The 15,169-nt window shown below is 40.7% G+C and overlaps 1 protein-coding gene across 1 annotated transcript in view; it reads left to right on the top strand.

Moving 5' to 3' along the window:
• The first annotated feature begins 251 nt into the window (after positions 1-251).
• EDAR (ectodysplasin A receptor) overlaps positions 252-15,169 on the top strand; it is a 194,240-nt gene continuing 179,322 nt past the window's right edge. The window contains exon 1 of the mRNA XM_030201478.1: positions 252-511. The gene's annotated coding sequence lies outside the window, so the exon portion shown is untranslated. The remainder of the gene's footprint in view (positions 512-15,169) is intronic.

The raw sequence follows: 15,169 nt of genomic DNA, 5'->3' as shown, positions 1-15,169 counted from the left end.
TCTGCACTGATCTAGAGTGGAGCCTAATGCTCAAAGCCAATAATTAGAAATATAATAAGTCAGTGCAATAAGAAAAAGAATTGTTCGCAAAATGTTTTGTTAACCTTTATTTCATTAGGAATATTTTCTCTCTCCTCTGATCAGCCTCAAGGTGGTGGCAATGAGCTTCTGAAACAATCTGCTCCTCCCTGCAACTTCTGCCTATTTGCTAATGAGCCCTGTTCTTTGAGGGGAAAAAAGAAAACGTGTGCTTAAGTGACACCGGGGAAGGAAATGCTAACAGCAAAATCCTTTAGAAAAAGAGGGTCTGGAGCCGTGGCTTCAGCATGTTGGAGTGGATCTGTGGATGCATGAATAAGTTTTCCTCCGAGGCATGGCACCCAGCATCCAAAAGTTCTTGGTTCTGATCTAGGCACTCCTTGATCATTCGGGATTGGATTTTGGTTTCAACTGCCTCTACGGCTGGATTTTTTCCCCCCTTTTTCCTTTAACTACCGCAGTCCTGGACCAGGTAAGATTTTTTGTAACATTGTATGATGCTAAGAGAATGGTGGAATGAATTAAGACGCTACATAGCCTCTTTTTTTGTGTGTAGCTAACTTTTGTGTATTAATGTGAGCATAATTGTTGATTGCATTAAGGCTTTAATTACATGCGTGCTTCTGGAAGAGCATTACCTTAAGTTGCACTAAAGCTACAGCTGATGCAAAGCAGTTGAATAATTTTGTAAATGAAGATAGCTGGTCTTAAACTCCTCTCAGGCTCTGGGTATTGACATGATAAGCCAAGTAAAGCTCATTTGGCTGGTCGGCATTTTATTTTCACCTTTTTAATATCAAAACACAACAAACTTGTGGTGAGATTGCTCCATTTCTATTAAAATAATAAGAAAAAAAAACCCGGTATAAATCTGAAAAGCAGAATATGCAGGAAGTTAATTGGCTGCACCAGGTAACCCAATAAATGTGGAGAAGTCCCTTGGAATACAGATTTATCAGATTGGTTGCTTGGCAGAAGTGGCTTTAATCTCGCCAATGCTAAGTGAGCTTCAGTAAAGCTCAAATTATGAGGCATTTTCAACGATCACCAGAATCACGTTTTGTAACTCTTTTTATTTTCCAGGAATTTACAAGGGTTTACGTTTAGTCAAGAAAGGAAAAGTCCCTGGGGAAAAAATGCATCTTGTGGGCCATATTCTAATGTGCTCTGTGGCCATTGATCAGTTTTCAGTGGTCACATGGAAATATATAACCTCTGGATGTGTCATGGGGTCTTTCAGTTTGGTTGCCAAATCGTTGCAGTCTCTTTTTGATTTGGCATGGAAAAAACACCCGTAATAGGTCAGATCCAGGGTAGAGTGGGTAAAAGAGGTCTGGTTTTGGATGGGAGAGGCAAGGTGTTTGGTTGAGGATTGCTGGTTTGACTATTGGCTGGATAGGCATTTTGCTTAACGGACTTTATTTATTTACGCATTCTTGTATCCCACTGTTATCCAAAAACAAGTTTCGGTTCAAAGGGACTTTACACTTTACAGTAAAATTACAGTAATGTTTTACAGTTGTGACTTAAAGAGGTAATTTGTAGCTTATGTGGTTAAGCTGTAGAATTTTTTGAAGAGGTATGTTTTCAGTTCTTTTCTGAACTGAAGATAGATAGTGATACCTCTTGTGGCTTTTGGTATTGAGTTCCACCATTTGGAGCCCAGGTAGCTGAATCCTGCTGCATAGATGGTTTTGTAAGCTGTGTTTCTGCAGTTGGGTAGGTGAAGAAGTAGGTAGCTTCTGGTTTCTGGGCTTGTATTTCTTGGAGATAATTTGATCCAATCTTGCATGTATACAGTTGCCTCATGAGTTTATTTGTTAAGCTGATTATCATGTTGTGGGAGCATTTAAGGGAGCCTTGGGAACTGTATTTTAACTTGTGGATGTTAACTGTAGATAACAGGCCACCTAGCCTGTGTGGCAGGTGTGTGCATAAATTACATAATTTTTCCAAGGGAAAACACTTCCTCTTTAAAAATGATGTCATAGAAAGTACCTGCATACATTTATAAATGCTGTTTAATATGCACAGATTTCCTGGCTTGCATATAAAATGTGTGAATGTGGGGTGAGGGAAGAGGAGGTAATCTCATAACAGGGCATTTATTTATTTATTTGTTGCATTTGTATCCCACATTTCCCACCAATTTGCAGTCTCAATGTGGCTTACATTATGCTGTAATGGCGATTTGCCATTTCCGGATAGAGAATTACAAGTTGTATTGCATTGAGGTGCATAAATGGTAAAGTAGTGTACAGAGTGGTATTGCATTGAAGTTCCTGAATGATAGAGTGAATTATAAAATAGATAATCAACTATGGAAAGTTCGTTTCCAGCATGAGAAATAACGTGGTAGTGCATATTGCGTAACTTTCCGTAGTAACAACGAAGGTTATCAGTCTAGTGTAAAGAGTTCGGTTTTGTCTAGTTCATGTAAGTCTGGTTGTCTAGTGTTTAGGATGGATCATTATGGTATGCCTTCTTAAACAGGTTGTTAGGTCATGCATTGTTTTTATGGCCTTTGGTAGTGCGTTCCATAGTTGCGTGCTTATATCTATAACATTTCCAAAAACATACCTATTTTATACCGATTCTATCTTTATAAAAGAGACTCCCAGAACTAGCCTGAGTAGCACGCAAATACTCTCCATGCGCAAATCCAGGCATATTCTATAACAATGTGCGTAATTGGTTTAACAAGCTAATTGGCGTTTTTAACAGCACTTAACAATGAGCACTAATTAGCAGTAATTAGAATTTATGCGCACAACTCGCTAAGTGTATTCTGTAATGTGTGCAGTTCAAAAGGGGCATGGCTATAGGTGGGGAAATGGGCGTTTCCTGGGCATTCCAAAATTTATGTTCTTTTTTTAGAATACAGCCCAGTGCGTGTAAATCTATGTACAGGGATTAATGCCACATTTTCATTGGTGTAAATGTACGCATGTTGTTTTAGGTGATGGGATATCAACTAAGCGTATTCTATATACCGTGCCTATATCTAGGTGCTGCTTATAGAATATACTTAGGCGGAAATGGTTACCGCGTGAAACTTTTAGGCACCATATATAAAATCTGGCCCCAATTGTGTACATCAGTTATAGAATACTAGTGCTTGTACGAGAGACTGTTAGTTACACATGAAACTGATAGCTGGGTGCTAAGCAGTATTCTATAACTTAAGCATGCGACTCGCTGTAAGTTACGTAACATAGTAGATGATGGCAGATAAAGTCCTGCATGATCCATTCAGTCTGCCCAACAGTCACACTTATCATCAATTTATGATTAAGCCAACAATGAATGTGATATAAAATACTTGATCATGGTCTGCTTTTGGCATTTCTGGGACAAAGACCATAGACTGTCCACGTGGCCCTGTCCTTACAGTCCAACTCCTGGAGTTGCTGTCAAAGCCCACACCAGCCTATCCGAATCTGTCCTGTCATACATGGGACACAGATCATAAAAGTCCACCCAGCACTGTCCTCGCATTCCAACCACTGGTGCTGCCATTGAAGCCCTTTCCAGCCCGTCCCAAGCTGTCTTGCCATATTAGAGACAGAGAAATACCCAGTGTACCTGAATGTAACTCACCTTGAGCTACTTCTGAAAAAGGTGTGAGCTAAATCCAAATAAATAAATAAAATGTATGGGACACAGAGCATACAAATTTGCCGAGGACTGGTCTTAGTTCTTCACAGCTAGATTTGCCATCTAAACATAACTCGACACATCAGCACATAAAATCATTTAAGTTTTGTTGTTTCTGCCATCCATTTTCCAATTAAAGGTCCTCTATGTTCATCCCTCCACCGCCTCCATTGGGAGCACACTCCAGGCATTGACTTCCTTCTCCGTGAAAAGAATTTCCTGACATTACTCCTGCCACATTTAGGCGTGTGCATGTGTGTCTGCTATTGACGTGTATATTTAAAAAGTCCACCTGCACCACACCCCTTTTACATTTGTATGCTGTGTGCATAGACATGTGTAAGTAGCACTGTTTCTAATTTTACATGGGTAAATACCACCTCATCCTTGTAAAACAACCTCCCAAATTACATTAAAATTAAATCCAGAAGACTGAGGACAATACTTAGCAGCTACTCAACATTTTTCCAGATAATCTGCAGCCCTTAATCTCTTACAAATGGGAGAGCATTAATTCATAAAAGGTATTTGCATGCACCTTTCCCTGTTCCCCCTTCAAAATCTGGAAAAAAGCAGACGTGAGAACTTACATTTGGTTTATTGCAACATTGAACATAACACTTTTGCATTTTTAGGCCCAGTTTTCATCTGATGGCATTCAGTGTTTTGCTGACCGCCACTGGCATTAAACCCAGAAATTCAATGCTGGGCCATGTCCAGGCACCGCATTGAATTTCCAGGTTTCCGGAGCCGGCTAACACATAGCTCTTTCAGTGCGATATTCAGCAATTAACCAGCTAGTCACAAGTACCTGACAGAATCCCAGATAGTAGCAAGATTCATGCTACTGATCCTAGGGACAAGCAGTGGCTTCCCCATGTCTATCTCAATAGCAGACTATGAACATTTACTCCAGGAACTTGTCCACTAAAAACTGATAATAGCAATGAGTTCCAGAGCTTAACTATTCGTTCAGTGATACTTCCTCCTGTTCGTTTTAAAAGTAGTACCATGCAACTTTCTTGAGCGTCCTCTAGTCTTTGTACTTTTTGAAAGAGTCAAAAATCAATAATTTACCTGTTCTACACCACTCAGTATTTTGTAGACCTCTATCATATCTCCCCACAGTCATCTCTTTTCCAAGCTGAAGAATCCTTACCTCTTAAGCCTTTCCTCATATGAGAGGAGTTCCATCCCCTTAATCATTTTGGTCGCCATTCTTTGAACCTTTTCTAATTCTACTATATATATATTTTAAGATGCAGTGACCAGAATTTCACACAGTACTCAAGGTGTGATCACACCATGGAGCAATACAGCGGCATTATAGTATTCTATGTCTTATTTTCTATCCCTTTCCTAACTATTCCTAGCATTCTGTTTGCTTTTTTGGCTGCTATCACACACTGGGCAGAAGATTTCAGCGTATTCTCCATGACAGGGGCCTAGCTACGTGGGGGCATGGGCCCCCGCAGATTACGCCCTGGCCCCCTCTATATTTGACTCCCCCTGCCGTTGCTGCCCGCCCCGCCGCATCAGGTACCTTGTTTGCTGGCAGGGGTCCCCAATCCCCGCCAGCCGAAGAGTTTTCTTCAGCGCCGTTCAACTCCGGCGCCTTCGTTGTGGGATCATCTGTTTCTGATGCCTTACATCCTGCACCGTGCATGTAGCCCCGTGCAGGACATAAGGCATCATAAACAGATGATCCCACAAAGAAGGCGCTGGAGTCAACCAGCGCTGAAGAAGACTCTTCGGCTGGCGGGGATTGGGGACCCCTGCCAGCAAACAAGGTACCTGATGCGGCGGGTGGGCGGCGGCGGGGGGGGGGTGTTTGCAGTTGCGGTGGCAGTCCAAAGTGGCGGGGGTAGGTGGCTAAACAGTGCCCCCCCATCTCGGGCTCTGGCCCCCCTCCCACTGAGGTATGGCTACGCCCCTGCTCCATGATAACACTTAGATCTTTTTTTTTTTTTCATGCTAACTCCTAGAGTGGAACCTAGCATCAAATAACTATGATTTGGGTTATTCTTCCTAATGTGTATCACTTTGCACTTGTCCATGTTAAATCTCATCTGCCATTTGGATTCCCAGTCTTGCATCTTCCTAAGGTCTTCCTGCAATTTTTCATAATCCACATGCGTTTTTAACAGCTTTGAATAGTTTTCTGTCATCTGCAAATGTAATCACCTCAATCGTCATTCTCATTTCCAGATCATTAATAAATATGTTAAATAGCACTGGCTCCAGTACAGATCCCTGGGGCATTCCACTATTTAACCTCCTCTACTGAGAGAATTGATCATTTTATCCTACTCTGTTTTCTATCCATCAACCAATTCCTTATCCACAACAGGACATTGCTTCCTATCCCATGAGTTTTTAATTTTCTGAAAATCTAGATACACTACATCAGCTGGCTTACCTTTCATCCACATGCTTGTTTCATTTCTTTGAAAGTGTGAACAGATTGATGAGGCAAGACTTCCTTTTGGCTGAATCCACGTTGACTCTGTCCCATTAAACCATGTTTGTCTATGTGTTCGGTGATTTTATTCTTTATAATAGTTTCCACTATTTTGCCTGGCACTGACATCAGGGCTTACCAGTCTGTAGTTTCCTGGATCACGCTGGATCCCTGTTTGAAAATAGGCATTACATTGGGCGCCCTTAGATCTTCAATCTGCCACAATATTAACCTTCTATGTTCTGGATTTGCCTCGGGCAGCATGATCTCTAAACATGGTGTTATCCAGCATCAAATATTATAGTTACTGTTCTTATTTTGTGATAAGATAGTTGAATCCCATGTTTGTAAGGTACTCTGAATAAAGGTGCTAGATAAATGGAAAAAAATAAAACAATTATGTTTGTGAAGGAAGAAGATCATCACCCAGAAATGCAAGTGTCATTTAATAATATTTATCCTCTTCTTTCATCCACAGTGTTTTAAAGACCTGAGTAGGCAAGTGAAATTGTTTTTGCATTCCTTTCTTTCATGACAAATTTCCTTGCATTAAGCTTGAGACGTGTGACCGGGCTTGTGGATACAGATGTCAATTAGTACTTTAAGCAAGAAGGAAGGTGCTAGCCATAATTATTATTCAGAAAGTGTGTATTATCATTCAAGATCAACTGAAAAAAGCACCCTATACTAAAGCCCCCAAGAATCCCTATAATTATCTTCTTAAGATATGAGTTACTGAACAATGGATTGTGAAAAGCAAAGATGTGTGTTTTCCTGTTCCCTCCTTCTCGTGAGCTGCTTGGCGGGTGCATGGAATAGTGTAATTCTACAGCCTCCAACTGACTTCACTAGCAATGGAGGTGGGCACGTCTTGTATTTCTTTACAACTTTTTATTTAAAAAATAACTGGTCAATATTCAGCTGGCAGCAGGTCAGCATTTTTTAAAATGCTGACTGCCATGGGCAGAATTAGGCGCCGGTATTCAATGCCTGGCCATGTCCGAGCACTAGCATTGACTGGCTGCCAGAACTTATGTGGGCCCCGGCTGAATATCAGTCAGAATCTGTATAAGGTGATGCAGGCAGGGCCGCCGAGAGACTGGGCTGGGCCCAGGACAAGGCTGCCCCCACTGCCACACCCCCCAGGTTATCGCCGCCCCCCGAGGGGGGCCCGGCGCCACAGTCCCACCCGCCTCCACCACCGGGCCAGGCCCCTTCCACCCGAACCCCCGCCAGCAGAAGTGCTGTCTTCTGACTCCGGCGTGCGCGGCCCACACAGACGCACTCCTCTCAGCTGATCTTCGCTGTACTCTGCAGGGCTTCTGTGCGTCTGACGTCCTCAATAACAGACTATGGACTTTTCCTCCAGGAACTTGTCCAAACCTTTTTTTTAAACCCACATGTGGTAACTGCTGTTACCACATCCTCTGGCAACGAGTTCCAGAGCTTAACTATTCTTTGAGTGAAAAAATATTTCCTCCGATTCAGTCCAGTTAACTTGATGCATAAAGTTAGGACTGCCTTTTTTCTGACTTAACTTTATGCGTGTGCTTAGCTGATTAGTGTACTGAATATCGTCGCTAACTGGCTAAGTGATGACTTCACCCTAGATCTTCTGCTGCCCCTAACATAGCCAGTTAAGAAATAGCCACTTAATAGATATATTCAGTGGCACAACCCAGCTAAATACCACTGAATATTGCTGGCCAGACAGCTTATTGGTGTCTAACTAGGCAGGAGCCTCTCCTTCTATTTAAGCCCTTTTGAATCAACCCCTAATTTTGTTTTCTAATTTGTGATTAGGGTATTCCAGGCTTTGGAATGTCCATTACAAAATCTCTGCTGATTGGAGCTCGTGGTACTCTGTTGAAATGTGTTTGACTTAGGGGTACTTGACTTGAAGTTGAGAAACCCCATCCTAGACCACTGAGGATATCAGGGGTAGGTCATGGGGAGGCCCATGTGGGCCTGGTGACTAAAGTTAAGACAGCCTTTTTGGTGTCCTAATTTTAGCCATTTAACTGGTTAATAGTCTAAATATCACCACTAACCAGCTAAATACCTTCTCCGCCCAGTTTGCACCCACAGACCACCTCGGTGCATTGAGAGCCCTGTATTTGAGTATCCCTTCCAGCCTTTTTGTCTCAAGTACAACTCTCCCCTTCCCTCGGTCCCCAGGTTATGAATGTTCTACAGTACATGTGATTGTAATGCCTGTGTGTGGTATGGTGTCTGTACTGACAATGTTGAATATATGCATCCTATTTTAGACTAATGATTACATCGACATAATTGTTACATCACAGTCAAATTGCTTTGAGGGCATTTAAAATGAAGAATTTATGTGGCTAACTAAATATTACTATGATTTGATATACTGTATATACAAAACAGTATTTCTTCATCTATTGCCAAATCTGGGAATTTAAATAGTCACATAATGACATATCAGTATCAGATAATCATTTCAACTAACAATGAAAGATAGTTTTCAGAAATAATTGTTGAATTCCAGCTGGTTCTTGGGTACAACCAACAGAAAGCTGTTAAGTCTAAAAGTTTCAGTTGTAGTGATTTCAGATTTGGACTATTATCCATCCAATTATTTATCTGTAGCATACGGTATCCAATTTCTATAACCAAAACTAAGTCAAAACAGTGTACATCAAATAATCATTTCATCAAAGCAATGTAATATAGTTAACCTTATAGTTAAGCCCCTCCATGATCAGGGCCTTTTAAAATAATGATATTAGTCCATTGGATTTCTGAGACCTCCACAGAATAACTTCCACAGGGTGAAACTTCCTTAGAAAGTCCGCCTTTTCAGTTTGTAGAAAGTGAAGCAACTGGCTTAATGCAAAAAGGGTATGGCACACAGGTGCAGTGGTCAAGGATTTGGGACCAAGATAGGAATCTACTCTCCTGAATGAAGTCCATAACATATTGTGGGTCATTCCTCTTAAGCCAATCAAATTGCCTGCTGCTGGAAGGGGGAAATAGAGAATTATTCAGTATGGTTGTTAGTGGGGAGAATCAAGCTTTAGTTTACAGAAGTTAGCAATTCTCCACTCACTCAAAGTAGACCAGGGGATTGGAAGATTATTCAACTGCAACAACACCTGATTAAAGTTAGAGAAGGGAATGTGTCTGATGCTTTGAGGAGAAAAATGGCACTACTATTCCATCGTGATCCATTGCTGGTCTGGGTTAGTCCGTTGCCAATAAAAAAACCTGTTCATAGGGTCTCTGCCCAGTAATTCTTTTTCAAATTTGGGATAGAACTCCAATAATCTTTTGGTTTCTTTTTTTTTTTAAGGGGGGATGGAGCGATGCACTCAATTCTTTTGTTAGAGTTGTACATTTCTTTTATTAGAGTTTATGTAACTGTGGAAACATGGGTGGATAACTATACTATTTGGACTCAATTTTGTATATGGCGCCGAAAAGTCAGTTGCATAGTCATATTTAGGGGTTAACTTGTCATATGTATGTTAGTGAATAGATTGAAATGGCAACTCTTTTATTGACTATATGTAAATGATTTGCTCATGGGAAATGAGACTTGACTTTAAGGGGTCCTTTTACTAAGCTTCGGTAAGCATTAATGTGTGCTTACCGCAGCAAAAAAAGGGCTTACCACGGGGTATCCCACAGTAATTTTTGCATATGCATGCACTACCCACACGCTAACAAATTAAATTTATAGTGCTGGGGCGAAGAGTGGGCATGTTCTGTGCTCATCAGTTAGCACAGCTACAGTGCTGTGCACTAACCAAATAGCGTGTGGTTAGCATAATGGGTGGTGGTAGGGTCTCATTTGCTAATGGCCACATGCTAAAAGGGTATTTGCTTGCTAACATGCGTTGTGGCAACATTTTTTTAATGTTGTTATAGTTTTATGCAAATCAAATAATTCAGCTTGCATAACACCTTATAGCCCATGGCCCAATACTCCTGAGTTCTATCCCTGAAGCAACCCTCCACTCTAAGATCCCCACACTCTCCCACAGACCTGAAAATACATTCAGTACCCTCAGTCCAAGCTCCCCCAACCCCCTGTAGGCCTCCCCAGACCCCAGGTCAATGCCTCACACCCACACCCTCCTGTAAATCCCCACTAGCCTACCTCTCCAATCCATGGTGTCTAGTGAAATGGAGCAGGAACAATGCTATATAATGCTTGACCCCTAGCAGTAGTACTGTGAGAGCACTGCTAAGAATCAAGTGGGGTCAATTTGAACTTGGAGCCAGACAGGATAGGAGAGATTGGGGATTACTCTTGTCCCATTCCAATAGACACCTGGGATTGGACAGGTTGGCCCTGGGGCATGTACAAGAGGTGGGGGCATTGACTGGGGATCTGGGGACTTTCCAAGGATGGGGTGCTTTAATTGAGGGTACTGAATGTGTTTCCTGTGGTGAGGGTCTGTAGAGGAGTGAGGATATTTTCAGGAGGCTTTTGTTTGAGGGGAGGGATACCACACTACTATTCCTACTACATTGGTCCCTTTAAGATGGCTCCCTGGGAGCATGGGGCTGTGCATTAGCAGCCCGATGCTTCTGGGGAGCAGACTAAGCTACTAGCCTGTGCTACTGAGTTACTGCAGCTTAGTGACTCTTGCAGTAAACTGAGCTGTAGTAATATGCAATATTTTACCACAACTTTGTAACTAGCCCTCTAAATCAATATTCTCCACTATGTTTGTATTGAACTGAGTACTTTTAGAGGAGAAAATAATAATTTGTTTGCATAGAGGGGGAAGTCCTGGATGCAATTTTACTGGAACTTACCTACCCAGTCACTGGATCATTGGAGAGCAGTGTCAGGATCATGGCATGCGAATAGAATGCAAGGAGGCAGGGATTTCACAGCTCTACACAGCCCTTAAATTAAGAACCTATATAAAATAGTTATGTTGTGTCCCCTTAAATCTTTATAACATTGTACCATAGCAGTTTACATTCCAGGGGTATTTCAACCTTAGTAACTCGTAGGTCAGCTGGTATGAAATCCTAAGTTGAATCAGAGCACTAGATTAAAATAGGAATTAAAATATTAAACGGGTTCTAGGTTTACTGAAGTGCTGAGGGGGCTGAGATAGAGCAAAAATATCTGCTAAGTGCCTGCAGTATTTTAGCCCTGTCACAGAGACTAGGAGAAGCTGTGATATACACTTTTGTGCTTTATCGGAGTTGTAGTTGATTTATTAAGGCTCTATTTTGTTGTCATATTGCATTACTAATGTCTGGGCCTGTTTAATGTTTAAAATCTTACTTTATTGACAAATACATGTGTTCAAAAGAGATGAAATAAAACAGCAAGTTACACCACTGGTTTAGCTTATATCTAGAAATTGAGGGGCCCTTTTACAAACTGGCAGTAAACCCAACGCAGGTTTACTGCTCACTAAAAAGGAAGTACCGCCAGACTACCACAGCAGCCTCGTGCTAGTTCCCACAGCCAGTACTGCCTGGTTACTGCTGATGTTAGCGTGGAAGCTCTTACCACTACTTCAATGGATGGCGGTAAGGGCTGCCCCCAAAATGGCTGCGTGGCAAGTGCATCACTGGGTATTTCTCTGTCCCTGGAAGGTTCAAAATCTAGTTTTGTACCTGAGGCAATGGAGGGGTAAGTGACTTTGCCCATGATCACAAGGATCAGCAGTGAGTTTTGAACTGGCCACTTCTAGATGTCAAGACGGGTGCTCTAGCCACTAGGCCACTCCTCTACTCTGATCCTGAACTTAGACCTTACTTCCTTTTGCCTAATATGAGATGGCTAGATTAAGGTGGAATTTCTTGTAATAGAATCTGTAGTAGGAACTTTTATTGTTGGGTAAACAGAGCAAAACAACTACAGTTACAGAAGGTCGTGACTACTTCTATTACTGTACATACATTTGAGTAATAATCTGAACTCTTTTGTTAAAGTCTATCAATAATAAGCTTTGCAAAATGTTTATGATGAAGTAGTGCCTAAAATTTGATAGTAAGACTGAAAAGCTCTTGACCTGTGGTACACATCGGGTTTGAGTGAATCAAAAAAAATTAAGCAGAGCAGAACATAAATGAAGAAAGCACTTGCTTCCAAATGATAGGCAAACTTATGTTTCTCTGTTAGAAAATTATAGACTGAAGTAGTTACAGTCAAGTAATCGTAGTTTGCAAAGAGAATACAGCATTGTTGAGTAGATCCTATCATTTGTTTGCAACCGTGGTAGTCTCTTCCTAATCCAAACAAATCTTTTGAGGAAGTAGGGCTTTTGGCCCAGGATTTGACAGATCACTTCTTTAAAAAGATGCAACAAATTTGTTCCATGTTGATTCATGATAGAGTTGCTAAACCTGAATCACAACCTGCTAAGATTGGATCATAGAGAAAGCATACAGTTCATTGCTTCTCAAGATGCAGGTAAGACAGTATCGCTTTGAAGTAATCTTTTTTCTGTGCGTGAATCAGAAATAGTTACAGTTCACCATTAGATGTATGTCATGTTAGTATTGATTATACAAGATTCAAATAATAGTTATAGTGATGTTCAGTTAAAAGAACCAATCCTGTGGTCCCAAGAGCAATGGTTTATGGATGTGCCACTTTAAATTGGGTAATCATAACAGTTCAATTAGCATCATTAATCATCTCCCCATAGTGAATAAATCTTAAATATGTGTGGTTTCTTACATTAATTTAAATAAAAATCCTACGAAATCAAATTTATAAACAAAATTGTCCACTATCTGCCACTTTTAAAATAAAAAAAAAATTATAAAGACACTACTGAATCAATTTCAAATACATGCTCACACAATTCCAATTTCTGTAGAATATAATTTGATAAGATTAGACATCTAAATTCCTTAGCTTTAAAGCTTTCCGAGCGCGAGTGAATCCATGGCTCTGTAAAACTGTAAATACTTCCTTAAGAGTATGGATATTTCTATCTTTGCTGACGCATACCTTTTATAAATCCTATTTCAAAAGCCATCTTTAGACCCTGCAGAATTTTCCAGCTATTGTCCTGTTTCAAGCGTGCCTTTGGTAGTGAAGATTATTTTAAAAAATAGTCTTTATGCAGTTGCAAACTTATCGAAGAGTCATGTTTACTAAAGAGCGTTAGGTTGTTGCATCTAAAACGGGTTGACAGCCAAAAGCACAGGCATAATCCCTAATGCACTTTACTTTCAGTTGCTATGAGCATGGATGCACCTAATGTTGCTTGTTGAGGTGACATTAGCTGAACCCGCAGTAAAATGAATATTTGACAGCATGCACTACCTACCACTCGCTGACTGCAACATTCAGTCCATGCCCAATTTCCACCCACACCTCTCCCTGTCCCTACCCCCGCCCCATCTCACACTAAACAATGAGCAGCAGACTTTTATTTTTTAATACATGCCAGCTTCTATGGTCAGCACACTGTAGCCCTAAGTGCTTATCACACCTTAGTAACCCTAAATGACCATTACTTATTAGACTGCCATCAACAAGGAACTGAAATCTAGAGACTGAGGGGGTCTTTTACTAAGCCGTGGTAGCGTTTTTAGGTCACGGTAGAAATCAGCTGGCAGTAGACGACCATTACTTATTAGACTGCCATCAACAAGGAACTGAAATCTAGAGACTGAGGGGGTCTTTTACTAAGCCTTGGTAGCTTTTTTTTTTGGGTCACGGTAGAAATCAGCTGGCAGTAGACGCTGAGACGCCCATAGGATTATAATGGGTGTCTTAGCGTTTACTGCCAGCTGATTTCTACCATGAGTTACAAACGTTACCACAGCTTAGTTAAAGACCCCCTAAGACCTTGTTCTTATCTGCTCTTGATGTGTTATTGTATGAATTAAATCAGAATGAGTTCCCATATAATTTTGATTGATATGCTTACGATGTTACAGCTGAAGTCTGAATATCATTGCTTGGCTTGAGTCTTATGTTGATTGTATTATTCCAGTAAATGCACTGAAGACAACCTCAAAATTGATGTCATTTGAGACAAGTGCCCCACAAGTTCAATTCTTTCTACTTTATTTAACATTTATTTTAGTTCCATTATATAAACTCTTAAGAGAACATGACGTTGAATATTGTATATATGCAGTGATATTTATTTATTTGGATTTTGCCCACACCTTTTTCAGTAGTAGCAGCTCAAGGTGAGTTATATTCAGGTACACTGGGTATTTCCCTGTCCCTGGAGGGCTCACAATCTACATTCATACCTGAGGCAATAGAGGGTTAAATGACATGCCCAAGATCACAGGGAGAAGCAGTGGAATTTGAACTGGGCCCCTCTGGATGGCAAGACTGTGGTGCTCTAACCACTAGGCCACTCCTCCACTTTACAGAGCATGCGTGGCAATCGATTGTCCACACATCTTGTTATTTGGAGAATAAAGCTTTTTAGAAGCATTAGACTTCTGTATTTTATTCTGTTTTGTTTTTTTTCATCCTGGAACACCTCTTGTTGTCTTCCACCCCTTCTCTTTTGTTTTGCAAATTACCTGCAATGTTTAGAAATAAAACAAAACAAAAAAGAGAAAATATGATGATACCTTTTTTTATTGGACTAACAATACATTTTTGATTAGCTTTTGAAGATCTGAAGAAGATGGTGTTACCTTCGAAAGCTAATAAAAATGTATTCAGTTAGTCCAATAAAAGTGGTATCATCCTATTTTTTTTGTTTCTATTTATTACTTTTAAAAGTGGGCTAATATGGCTACCCTACCTACCACTCTGCCTTGGAGTCTATATATGGCACTTAGAGTTATGAGTTCAAATTGGACGTGTCTAATTTGCATGTGCAACTTAATTGAACAATGAGCCAATCAGTGCTGCTAATTGGGCAATAACAACCAATTATCAGTACTAATTGGCTAGAATTTATGCATGCATCTTTTTAGGCATATATAAAGAAATGTGTGGATCTGAAAAGGGAGCATGGTCATGGGAGGAGCATGGGTGGGTCGAGGCTTCCTAAAATTTATGCACATTGTTATACAATTAGG

The sequence above is a fragment of the Microcaecilia unicolor genome, chromosome 4 (genome assembly GCF_901765095.1).
Source record: "Microcaecilia unicolor chromosome 4, aMicUni1.1, whole genome shotgun sequence".
Taxonomy (NCBI): domain Eukaryota; kingdom Metazoa; phylum Chordata; class Amphibia; order Gymnophiona; family Siphonopidae; genus Microcaecilia; species Microcaecilia unicolor.
Note: the sequence above shows the minus strand (reverse complement) of the source record. Positions and strands in the feature narration are given on the sequence as shown.